A 13,976-nucleotide genomic window follows, 5' to 3' on the forward strand; every position below is an offset into this window, starting at 1 on the left:
TGGAAGACACCTTCTTCAAGCAGTGGTACAGGAAGAAGTCTGCATCCTTCAAGAAAAACATGATTTTCATGCAGGACAATGCTCCATCACACGCGTCCAAGTACTCCACAGCGTGGCTGGCAAGAAAGGGTATAAAAGAAGAAAATCTAATGACATGGCCTCCTTGTTCACCTGATCTGAACCCCATTGAGAACCTGTGGTCCATCATCAAATGTGAGATTTACAAGGAGGGAAAACAGTACACCTCTCTGAACAGTGTCTGGGAGGCTGTGGTTGCTGCTGCACGCAATGTTGATGGTGAACAGATCAAAACACTGACAGAATCCATGGATGGCAGGCTTTTGAGTGTCCTTGCAAAGAAAGGTGGCTATATTGGTCACTGATTTGTTTTTGTTTTGTTTTTGAATGTCAGAAATGTATATTTGTGAATGTTGAGATGTTATATTGGTTTCACTGGTAAAAAAAAATAATTGAAATGGGTATATATTTGTTTTTTGTTAAGTTGCCTAATATTTATGCACAGTAATAGTCACCTGCACACACAGATATCCCCCTAAAATAGCTAAAACTAAAAACAAACTAAAAACTACTTCCAAAAATATTCAGCTTTGATATTAATGAGTTTTTTGGGTTCATTGAGAACATGGTTGTTGTTCAATAATAAAATTAATTCTCAAAAATACAACTTGCCTAATAATTCTGCACTCCCTGTAAGTCTACACCCTTTTGACTCACTTATTTTTTCACTTTATGGACATTATTAGTTCACTACCCTGATCACAGGAACAATTATTTTTTATCACCAACTATCTTGCACCACAAGGAGTTTCTTCACTACCGATTTGGTTTGCACTATTACATATATTTTTTCATCAGGCCACCATTGGAGAACCATTTATGCATAGCAATCAATTCTTCCATAAATTATATTGTATGATGTGTGCGATATTTCCATAAGTGTCACGTACATGGTCAACCATTTAATCTTATATTGTTTTTTATTAATATTGTTCTTATAAATACTGAATTGTAATCTTTTAACCTTATTTTTAACTATTAAATCAGAGTAATTGCCATAGAGTGAGTGCTCGCTTCCATCATTTTCTTGTTGTTGTTCTGTCACTGTTTTCCTCAACTTTTTTTTCCCTTTCTGTGCTTTCCTTTTCTGACATTTTTTTTTACAGCTAACCTGAGGTAAAATTCATTGAAGAATTCTGATTGGTCCATCGTTGCCTACCTGTTACTGGGGTACCTGTTTTCTGCCCCTCTTCTGATTGGCTAGTTGAGTCTCAGTGGTGGGAATTTCAAGTATTTATAGAAGTGGTCAGCGGGTCCGGAGCCTGTCCAGAGCTGATCCTGAAAAAAAGAAGACGTCGTCCCGCCCGCGCTCCCTTAAAAAGTCGCGGTCCAGAATTAGAGGGGAATTAGTCACCCAGCTTTGCTGGGGAGACAATTGTGGTTTTACTGACGGTTTAATGGTTATTTATTAATTTATGAATTGATTAATTATTTATGGTTTATGATTGTTATGTAAGTTAACCCTTAATAAAGTTTTTGTCATTATTTCAGGTTAAGTCTTAGATGAAATCTATTGCTCATATGGCACCATGGACAAGTGGTCGCACATGCTCGCTCTCTCTGAAAAAAGCCAAATAAGATCACTCGGTTGTTTTCCTAAGTCACATATCAGTGAATGGAGATCTCTACGCACCCGCAGCATCCTCTCCATTCCTGGCGGAAACCTGTTCTTGAGATAGATTCAAGACCCACAGGTGGGACCCACACCTATCAAGCATTTATGGCGTATCCTGTGGATATTCCATAAATGTCTAGATCGGAATACCCCTTTAATTGTATTATTTAAAAAAGTCAATTACTTTCTAACTTACTGGAAGATTACATTACTCATGGCCCCGTAATGTCTGGAAAACTCTCCTGGAGACCACTACATAGGTTGTCATTGCTGGAGTCAGTGAGGTTCATGGTACTTTTCCCCTGAATTTCTTGGCAGTCGTCCAAAAGCGCAGTAGATCCCACAATCTTAGTAATAGGGTTCCCTGAAAAGCTAGAAATTGGAGGTTGGGACCTCTTGGTAATTTATCTGACGTTGACTTTTAACATTTTTGGTGGAATTCTCCTGTTACAAATGTAAGAAAATATAAAACTAAGCATAAAAAAGTAAAGTACATGATATTTGACACAATATAAGTATGAAATAGTGACAATTACAGGACAAGGTCCCAGAACGTGTATTTTAGGAAGAGGTGGACATCAGTAGAAGAACGGCTACAAGTCCCTGTAGATCTAGTGATACAGCTGGGATATACTAATCATAATCATGAGCAGAACAGCCCAAAGCATCAGTGTTGTTCACCTCGCAAGCCATCTTATCTGTCTTTCTGAGTGGGATATGGAATGATTTTTTCCCCTTGTTTTGAACAGAGTTTCACTGTAATGTGCCAGATGGTGAGTAGTGCTTGTGGGTAATAGAATAATTTTCCATATGGTGACTATGTTACGTTATCTATTTTCTTTTTAGGATGTTATTGCATTTGTTCCACTTATGGATCCTTTTATATTCAGCTCCAGGGATGGACACCCATATACAGCCTTCAGCTATTCATTTTTCATGAAGTTTTTTTTCTTTTTGGCCAGACACTGACAGTCATTGTTTTCCCAAGTTTTACAATATACCTGTATGTTCATGGATCTATGTAGGGTAACAGTGAGCGCACAATGGGTAAAACTTCAGCTTCGTGCACATTCACCTTGAAAAGTTGCTGTGAATTTGAAACACTTACGTTGTAAATTCAGATATTGCGATCCGGCAGAGGATCTCTATACCGGAATTAAACAAATCCGTTTTGATTTTGCACATCAGGATGCATCCGTTCCATTAGGATGAAATCAAAATGGAAAAAAATGGATCCGTCACTAAATACATTGAAAGTCAATGGGTAACGGATCCGTTTTTTTCTGTTTTTATGACTAGACACAAAACTGCAGCAGTTTTGTGTCTGGTCACAAAATGGAATGCTGACGGAACGGATCTCTTCCCATTCAAAATGCATGAGGACTAAACGGAATAGTTTTATTACCCTCTGCCAGATCTCAATACCGGAAAACAACAACGCAAGTGTGAAAGTAGCCTTACTTTACATTTTTTGGAGAATAATGCAGTTGGGGCCACTATCTATCTATCTATCTATCTATCTATCTATCTATCTATCTATCTATCTATCTTTGCCCATCCATCTGCTGCATACTGTTAATGGGATTTTTTTAAATATCACTTCACCACGATGGTAAAAAACGTCTAATGGACCCAGCTGGTGTCAGGATGCAAAGTCTGAATAAAACAGACACATATAACAATATACAATGGTGCTTGAAAGTTTGTGAACCCTTCAGAATGGTCTATGTTTCTGTATAAATTTGTTCTAAAACTATATCAGATATTCACTAGAGTCTTAAAAGTAGATAACCAAATCACACAAATGAGTCAAAAATATTACACATTTATTTATTGAGGAAAATGATCCAATATCACGTCCGTGAGTGGCAAAAGTATGTTACCCTTTGCTATCGCTATCTGGTGTGACCTCCCTGTGCAGCAAGAACTGTACAGGGAGTGCAGAATTATTAGGCAAGTTGTATTTTTGAGGATTAATTTTATTATTGAACAACCATGTTCTCAATGAACCCAAAAAACTCATTAATATCAAAGCTGAATATTTTTGGAAGTAGTTTTTAGTTTGTTTTTAGTTTTAGCTATTTTAGGGGGATATCTGTGTGTGCAGGTGACTATTACTGTGCATAATTATTAGGCAACTTAACAAAAAACAAATATATACCCATTTCAATTATTTGTTTTTACCAGTGAAACCAATATAACATCTCAACATTCACAAATATACATTTCTGACATTCAAAAACAAAACAAAAACAAATCAGTGACCAATATAGCCACCTTTCTTTGCAAGGACACTCAAAAGCCTGCCATCCATGGATTCTGTCAGTGTTTTGATCTGTTCACCATCAACATTGCGTGCAGCAGCAACCACAGCCTCCCAGACACTGTTCAAAGAGGTGTACTGTTTTCCCTCCTTGTAAATCTCACATTTGATGATGGACCACAGGTTCTCAATGGGGTTCAGATCAGGTGAACAAGGAGGCCATGTCATTAGATTTTCTTCTTTTATACCCTTTCTTGCCAGCCACGCTGTGGAGTACTTGGACGCGTGTGATGGAGCATTGTCCTGCATGAAAATCATGTTTTTCTTGAAGGATGCAGACTTCTTCCTGTACCACTGCTTGAAGAAGGTGTCTTCCAGAAACTGGCAGTAGGACTGGGAGTTGAGCTTGACTCCATCCTTAACCCGAAAAGGCCCCACAAGCTCATCTTTGATGATACCAGCCCAAACCAGTACTCCACCTCCACCTTGCTGGCGTCTGAGTCGGACTGGAGCTCTCTGCCCTTTACCAATCCAGCCACGGGCCCATCCATCTGGACCATCAAGACTTACTCTCATTTCATCAGTCCATAAAACCTTAGAAAAATCAGTCTTGAGATATTTCTTGGCCCAGTCTTGACGTTTCAGCTTGTGTGTCTTGTTCAGTGGTGGTCGTCTTTCAGCCTTTCTTACCTTGGCCATGTCTCTGAGTATTGCACACCTTGTGCTTTTGGGCACTCCAGTGATGTTGCAGCTCTGAAATATGGCCAAACTGGTGGCAAGTGGCATCTTGGCAGCTGCACGCTTGACTTTTCTCAGTTCATGGGCAGTTATTTTGCGCCTTGGTTTTTCCACACGCTTCTTGCGACCCTGTTGACTATTTTGAATGAAACGCTTGATTGTTCGATGATCACGCTTCAGAAGCTTTGCAATTTTAAGAGTGCTGCATCCCTCTGCAAGATATCTCACTATTTTTGACTTTTCTGAGCCTGTCAAGTCCTTCTTTTGACCCATTTTGCCAAAGGAAAGGAAGTTGCCTAATAATTATGCACACCTAATATAGGGTGTTGATGTCATTAGACCACACCCCTTCTCATTACAGAGATGCACATCACCTAATATGCTTAATTGGTAGTAGGCTTTCGAGCCTATACAGCTTGGAGTAAGACAACATGCATAAAGAGGATGATGTGGTCAAAATACTCATTTGCCTAATAATTCTGCACGCAGTGTGTAGGCGGAAGCAAAGATAGCAGTAGTAGTTCCTGAGTCTCTCTAATCACTTTGCAATCTTCCCAAGTTGACCACAGGTGTGCAAGTCTCTCAAAATGTGGTAGGCACCAGAAGCTACAACCCATTCTACATGCAGGGAAGTCCGAGGTTATCTTTGTTGTTCCAGCACATGCACTCACTCGGGTGGCCAGACGTTTTTAACCCCCTGATGCTCCGTCCGGCGCAAGGCCAGGACGGCCGGGCAGAAGTCCTCCTTTTTTGTGGTTATGGGTGACGGAATGGCGTGAATGGCCACTTTAAGTATCCCCAACCCCATGGCAGGAGGCGGGGCCTGGCAGCACGTCCAGATCACACAGAGCGCTGTATGACGTGACATCACAACGTCATCAGCGCTGCCGCACTGGCCAATTCTGGTTTCTGCAGGCAGGAACGGAGGAGCGCAGTGCCACTGCCCAGTGCCCACTCTACTACCATGCTGGTATAACCTGGTCATGTCCTGTATATAATTAGATATGTACAGCTGGTATAAGTTATACATCTTCTTGTATATAGTGATATATGTTCCCGGTACGATGTCCTCCTTTTCGGGGTGTGATGTCCTCCTTTTTGGGGCTCTGCAAGTGGCCACCCTAGCACTCACCCAGTAATTGTTTTTGCTCTGGCAGCTTCTCACTCCACATGAATCATGTTTTTCCTGGAGAAAAATTCTCTTTCCTTGCGATCGGCTTCTGCCAGGCTCACAAACTGTAGCTTCACACACAGCCCAAGCCCGACTCTCCTCTAAACGAGACGAAACTAACCAGACATGGCCAGCACATAACCCTGGCAACTACACCAGAAGGCTACCAGATGTTAACAATTTGCTTGTCTTTACTCAGCTATTTGGGATTATATAGTGCATAACACTTTACCAGTTATGTCCACATAGCATCGCAGAGCAGACCTATTGACCTTAATGGGTCTGCGATCTGCAATATGTGGCAAACAGGACATGCCTTATCTGTTGCGGAGTGGTCGCATGGACCCGGAACCACACGGAAGCCCTTACCATTGGCTGTAGCCGGAACAAGTGGTATACGAGCACCTCATTGCTGCAGCCTAAGCATTACTTTATGGCTGTAGTGGTGGGGAGAGGAGGTGGTGCTGAAGAGGTTCAAGAAGGTAAGTATATATATTTTTCTTAAAACAATGTCCCTGACAATTGAAAAAAAAATAAGAATAAAAGAATGGGAGTCATTTATCAAAAACTGGCATTTGCTACGCTGGTCTTGATATCCCCTTCTCCGCGGGAGGATGCACTTATGATGAGATTAAGCCATGCCAGTCCATGCACCTAGAAAACTTTCATAAATGATGATAAATGTGCCAAGGTTGATGGCCTGCCCACACCATGGCCCAGTCACATGCTATGCCTAAATTTAAGCACAATGGCATTTGAAAAGTCACCAACTCGTGGTTTGTGGCTTTTTATGTCAGATTCTGGCATAGTGGTCATAGTAAAAAATCTCTAACAACCTCTGTAATGACTTACAAATTTTAGCATTAACAAACCTAAGGCCTGTTTCCCATTTGCGTTGTGGCTTTTGGTTTCGAGATCCGGCAGAGGATCTCGAAAACCAGAATTAAACTGATCCGTACCATTTAATACATCTGGATGCATCTGTTTTTGACAGACCCGGTTACATTAAATCTAAACCAAACAAACCGAATCCGGTATGAAAATCATTGTAAGTCAATGGGTGCCAGATCCGGTGTTTTTTTTGCTAACAAAAAAAAGATCCGGCACCATTGACGGTTTGTTCCGTTTCGCAGAACGGACACAAAACCACAGATTGCAACTTTTTTTTCCGGTCAAAAAACGCAACAAAATGGAACGGAATGCATCCTGATCAGTTTTGTCCCTATTGACAATGAATGGGGACAAAACTGATCCGGAAAACCACAACGCAAGTGTGAATCATGCCTAATGCATACTGAAATATCACACATAATAACGGCATTGTTAGAAAATATAAAAGGAAATAAGCAATTTCTGCTAGATTCCCCCCCCCCATGGGAATGTAGTAACAAGAGTCATTTGCATATCACCATTTCTTATCATGAAAAGACCTAGCAAAATATTGCTAATGCTATTTTAATTGTAGTCTTTCTTCTTATTCTTGCACAGACACCCATTTACTATACTATTCTGCAAAGACAGGCAGACTGCTTTCATACATGCTACTGACACTGAAGATATACAGTAAGTGAGTACAATAAATAGAATAAAAAAAATAAAAATCACCAGCTCGACCTGAAAAAGAAAACTATATGAATTTTCTTTCCATAACTAGAAGGATCTACAGGGGCCATCACTTAATGGACAAGGCTTCTGTCCAAGGACAGGTTGATGAAAAATTCAAAGCTTTCTATGTTGTGTAACTAGAGAACAACAAAAGCACAAAGGATATAAGGATATGAACACTGTAGTCACAGCTCCCTCTAGTGGTGAATATTTGTATATGTTGTATAAGGGTTTATTCATACGTGTTAGTTCTTTTGCATTAGGTTTCCATATGTTGGTGTGGGACTGAATAACGCTGTCTTCTGCTCTGTTTGATCCAGTAAAAAATATTCAGTGACAGATCCCCCCATTACAGCAAGCAATCTCTTAAAAATACCATACTTATCATTGAGTATAGTGCGGATGTCATAGATCACAAGAAGCCATGTCACCAATGTGAACAACATCAAATGATGTCATATGCAAATAACTTAGTTGCGATAGCTATGACGGACATATTTTCAATCATATCCCAACAAATGCTGACAAATCCTGTTAAATTTTAGAGGGGTTTTCCAGTACTTAGATACTGATGGCCTTTTCTCAGTATAGGTCATCAATAGTGATTAGCGAAGTTTTGAAAAGTTTGATTTGGTCGATTCACCGAACTTCGACAAGAAATTTGATTACTTATGAAATAATTTGTCACAACTCGCTATAAATCAGGTATACCCGTAGGTTATGGGGCTGAGGGAATGTATGGAGCAGGTTGCTGCATTGAGCCCGCTCCATATGCGGCAGGTGCCGGCTGTGTTATAGAGTAGACACCCGGCCGCAGTGACGGGGAATGGCGATTAGGGTGAAAAAGGACAAGGGATTAAAAGATCCCAGGTTTTAGCCCCATAAGGGGGTTATAAGTTGTCACTGTAAAAGTAAAAAATAAAAAATTTAAAGTATAAAATACCCCCCTTTCCCAATTTTAAATGTAAAAAAATATATATATAAAAAAACATATTAGGTATCGCGTCATTCAGAAAATGTCTGAATTATTAAAATATGTATAAAAATTTTAAAAATAATTGAATAACAGTGATTTAAAAAGTCGTACCTACCACAAAAATAGTTCCAATAAAATCTAAATTTTGTCCCTAAAAAAACAAGCCCTCGTACAGCTCCGTAGACCGAAATATAAAAAATATAGCTGTCATAAAATGGTGATGGAAAGAAAAATGTGATTTTTTTCAAAGTTTTTATTTTTAAAAAAGTTAAAAGTAGTAGATAAAAAAAAAAAAAGTTTGGTATCGCTGTATTTATATTGAGCCACAGAATAAGGACGTTATGACTTGTTCAGCGCAAATATTTTTTTTTTCTAATTTAACCCCACAAAGAAATGTTTTCCCATTTTCCAATAACAGACATGGTAAATTGAATGGTGCTTTTAAATAGTACAACTTACCGTATTCCCCCCCCAAAAAAGCCCTCATATGATTATATGAATGAAAAATTTAAAAAGTTATGGCTATTGGAACATTGGGATGAAAAACCAAAAATGCAAAACCAAAAATGGGCCCCGTACTATATGCTCTGAAAACAATACAAACAATGAAGAACCTTCAAAAACGGACTGAGAATAAATATAAAAATGTACACATTAAAGGGGTTCTGCAGTTTGTTTAAACTGATGATCTATCCTCCGGATAGATCATCAGCATCTGATCGGCGGGGGTCCAACACCCGGGACCCCCGCCGATCAGCTGTTTGAGAAGGCAGTGGCGCTCCAGGAGCGCCGCGGCCTTCTCATTGTTTACCGCTGGCCCAGTGACGTCACGACTAGTATCAACTTGCCTGGGCGCGGCTAAGCTCCTTTCACTTGAATGGAGCTTAGCCCCGCCCTGGCAAGTTGATACTAGTCGTGACGTCACTGGGCCAGCGGTAAAATGTGAAAATGTCAAATTATTGCTGTTGTGGCCTGCAATCTCCTGAAAATCTTTGTATGAGAATTACATAAAGGGGCTACATGGAGCCAATAGTTGACCTCTATATACATTTTACCTAATAATGAAAGTTATACTTACCCTTGCATCCTGAAACTACATATGAAAAGTACCTTGTGGCGCAGTAGATGACCGCCATTAAGGCCTCATGCACACGACCGTTGTGTGCACCCGTGGCCATTGTTCCGTTTTCCGTGATTTTCTGCGGACCCATTGAAAGTCAATGGGTCCGTTGAAAACTCGGAAAATGCACCGTTTGTCATCCGCCTCCGTGATCCGTGTATCCTGTCCTATTTTTTTGACGGACAACGGTTCACGGACCCATTCAAGTCAATGGGTCCGTGAAAAAACACGGATGCACACAAGATTGGCATCCGTGTCCGTGATCCGTGTCCGTAGGCTACTTTCATACAGATGGATCCGAAGATCCGTCTGCATAAAAGCTTTTTCAGAGCTGAGTTTTCACTTCGTGAAAACTCATATCCGACAGTATATTCTAACACAGAGGCGTTCCCATGGTGATGGGGACGCTTCTAGTTAGAATATACTACGAACTGTGTACATGACTGCCCCCTGCTGCCTGGCAGCACCTGATCTCTTACAGGGGGCTGTGATCAGCACAATTAACCCCTCAGGTGCCGCACCTGAAGGGGTTAATTGTGCGTATCATAGCCCCCTGTAAGAGATCAGGGGCTGCCAGGCAGCAGGGGGCAGACCCCCCTCCCTCCCTAGTTTTCATTTCATTGGTGGCCAGTGCGGCCCCCCCTCCCTCTATTGTATTAACTCATTGGTGGCCAGTGTGCGGCTTCCCCCCGGCCCCCTCTCCCTCCCTCTATTGTATTAACTCATCGGCCCCCACGGCCCCCCCTCCCTCTATTGTATTAATATCATTGGTGGCCAGTGCGGCCCCCCCTCCCTCCCTTTATTGTATTATCATTGGTGGCCAGTGTGCGGCCCCCTCCGGCCCCCCCTCCCTCTAATGTATTAACATTGGTGGCCAGTGTGCGCCCTCCCTCCCTCTATTGTATTAATATCATTGGTGGCCAGTGTGCGGCCTCCCCTCTCCCCCCCCCATCATTGGTGGCAGCGGAGAGTTCCGATCGGAGTCCCAGTTTAATCGCTGGGGCTCCAATCGGTAACCATGGCAACCAGGATGCTACTGCAGTCCTGGTTGCCATGGTTACTTAGCAATATTAGAAGCATCATACTTACCTGCGCTGTCTGTGACCGGCCGGGAGCTCCTCCTACTGGTAAGTGACAGATCATTAAGCAATGCGCCGCAAAGACCTGTCACTTACCAGTAGGAGGAGCTCCCGGCCGGTCACAGACAGCGCAGCTGGTAAGTATGATGCTTCTAATATTGCTAAGTAACCATGGCAACCAGGACTGCAGTAGCATCCTGGTTGCCATGGTTACCGATCGGAGCCCCAGCGATTAAACTGGGACTCCGATCGGAACTCTCCGCTGCCACCAATGGGTTCACGGACCCATTCAAGTCAATGGGTCCGTGAAAAAACACGGATGCACACAAGATTGGCATCCGTGTCCGTGATCCGTGTCCGTAGGCTACTTTCATACAGACGGATCCGAAGATCCGTCTGCATAAAAGCTTTTTCAGAGCTGAGTTTTCACTTCGTGAAAACTCAAATCCGACAGTATATTCTAATACAGAGGCGTTCCCATAGTGATGGGGACGCTTCTAGTTAGAATATACTACGAACTGTGTACATGACTGCCCCCTGCTGCCTGGCAGCATCCGATCTCTTACAGGGGGCTGGGATCCGCACAATTAACCCCTCAGGTGCCGCACCTGAAGGGGTTAATTGTGCGTATCATAGCCCCCTGTAAGGCCCCTTTCACACGAGCGAGTATTCCGCGCGGATGCAATGCGGGAGGTGAACGCATTGCACCCGCACTGAATACTGACCCATTCATTTCTATGGGGCTGTGCACACGAGCGGTGATTTTCACGCATCACTTTTGCGTTGCGTGAAAATCGCAGCATGCTCCTCTTTGTGCGTTTTTCACGTAACGCAGGCCCCATAGAAATGAATGGGGTTGCGTGAAAATCGCAAGCATCCGCAAGCAAGTGCGGATGCGGTGCGATTTTCACGCACGGTTGCTAGGAGACGATCGGGATGGAGACCCGAACCTTATTATTTTCCCTTATAACATGGTTATAAGGGAAAATAATAGCATTCTGAATACAGAATGCTAAGTAAAACAGCGCTGGAGGGGTTAAAAAATAAATAAAAATCATTTAACTCACCTTAATCCACTTGCTCGCGATGCCCGGCATCTCCGTCTGACTCTTTTACTGTATAGGACCTGTGGAGAGCATTAACTATAGTTTAAGGACCTGGGATGACGTCACTCCGGTCATCACATGGTACGTCACATGATCTTTTACCATGGTGATTCACCATGGTAAAAGATCATGTGACGTACCATATGATGACCAGAGTGACGTCATCCCAGGTCCTTAAACTATAGTTAATGCTCTCCACAGGTCCTATACAGTAAAAGAGTCAGACGGAGATGCCGGGCATCGGGAGCAAGTGGATTAAGGTGAGTTAAATGATTTATTTATTTTTTTAACCCCTCCAGCGCTGTTTTACTATGCATTCTGTATTCAGAATGCTATTATTTTCCCTTATAACCATGTTATAAGGGAAAATAATACTATTTACAGAACACCGATCCCAAGCCCGAACTTCTGTGAAGAAGTTCGGGTTTGGGTACCAAACACGCGCGATTTTTCTCACGCGAGTGCAAAACGCATTACAATGTTTTGCACTCGCGCGGAAAAATCGCGGGTGTTCCCGCAACGCACCCGCACATTTTCCCGCAACGCCCGTGTGAAAGAGGCCTAAGAGATCAGGGGCTGCCAGGCAGCAGGGGGCAGACCCCCCTCCCTCCCCAGTTTTAATTTCATTGGTGGCCAGTGCGGTCCCCCCCGGCCCCCCTCCCTCTATTGTATTAATATCATTGGTGGCCAGTGCGGCCCCCCCAGCCCCCCCCTCCCTCCCTTTATTGTATTATCATTGGTAGCCAGTGTGCGGCCTCCCATCCCCCCCCCCCACGATCATTGGTGGCAGCGGAGAGTTCCGATCGGAGTCCCAGTTTAATCGCTGGGGCTCCGATCGGTAACCATGGCAACCAGGACGCTACTGCAGTCCTGGTTGCCATGGTTACTTAGCAATATTAGAAGCATCATACTTACCTGCTGCGCTGTCTGTGACCGGCCGGGAGCTCCTCCTACTGGTAAGTGACAGATCATTAAGCAATGCGCCGCACAGACCTGTCACTTATCAGTAGGAGGAGCTCCCGGCCGGTCACAGACAGCGCAGCAGGTAAGTATGATGCTTCTAATATTGCTAAGTAACCATGGCAACCAGGACTGCAGTAGCGTCCTGGTTGCTATGGTTACCGATCAGAGCCCCAGCGATTAAACTGGGACTCCGATCGGAACTCTCCGCTGCCACCAATGATCGTTGGGGGGGGGAGGCCGCACACTGGCTACCAATGATAATACAATAAAGGGAGGGGGGGGGCCGCACACTGGCCACCAATGATAATACAATAGAGGGAGAGAGGGGGAGCGCACACTGGCCACCAATGATAATACAATAGAGGGAGGGAGGGGGGGCCGGGGGGGGGGCGCACACTGCCACCAATGAAATTCAAACTGGGGAGCGAGGGGGGTCTGCCCCTTGCTGCCTGGCAGCCCCTGATCTCTTACAGGGGGCTATGATACGCACAATTAACCCCTTCAGGTGGGGCAACTGAGGGGTTAATTGTGCGGATCACAGCTCCCTGTAAAAGATCGGGTGCTGCCAGGCAGCAGGGGGCAGTCATGTACACAGTTCGTAGGATATTCTAACTTGAAGCGTCCCCATCACTGTGGGAACGCCTCTGTGTTAGAATATACTGTCGGATATGAGTTTCACGATCTAGCTCAAATCCGATGGTATATTCTAACATAGAGGCGTTCCCATAGTGATGGGGACGCTTCAAGTTAAAATATACCATCGGATTGGAGAAAACTCCGATCCTATGGTTTATTAACTCCTGACTTTACATCGAAAGTCAATGGGGGACGGATCCGTTTGCAATTCCACCATATTGTGTCAACGTCAAACGGATCCATTGACTTGCATTGTAATTCAGGACGGATCCGTTTGGCTCTGCACGGCCAGGCGGACACCAAAACGACTTTTTTTTCATGTCCATGGATCCTCCAAAAATCAAGGAAGACCCACGGACGAAAAAACGGTCACGGATCACGGACCAACGGAACCCCGTTTTGCGGACCGTGAAAAAATACTGTCGTGTGCATGAGGCCTAACTGTGAATATGTCATCAGTTTAACAAGATGCACGTGGCAATATATTAGACGGCCCTTTAATACTGAGGCGCAGTAATTCTAGATTAGGTGTAGCTGTGCTATAAGGGAGTTTATTGACAAGTCCAAATAGACAAACTTTGGGATGCATTATTATCAAGGAACGCACATGGGATTTTAAAAAATTC

The sequence above is a fragment of the Bufo bufo genome, chromosome 3, assembly GCF_905171765.1.
Source record: "Bufo bufo chromosome 3, aBufBuf1.1, whole genome shotgun sequence".
In the NCBI taxonomy this organism is placed as follows: Eukaryota; Metazoa; Chordata; class Amphibia; order Anura; family Bufonidae; genus Bufo; species Bufo bufo.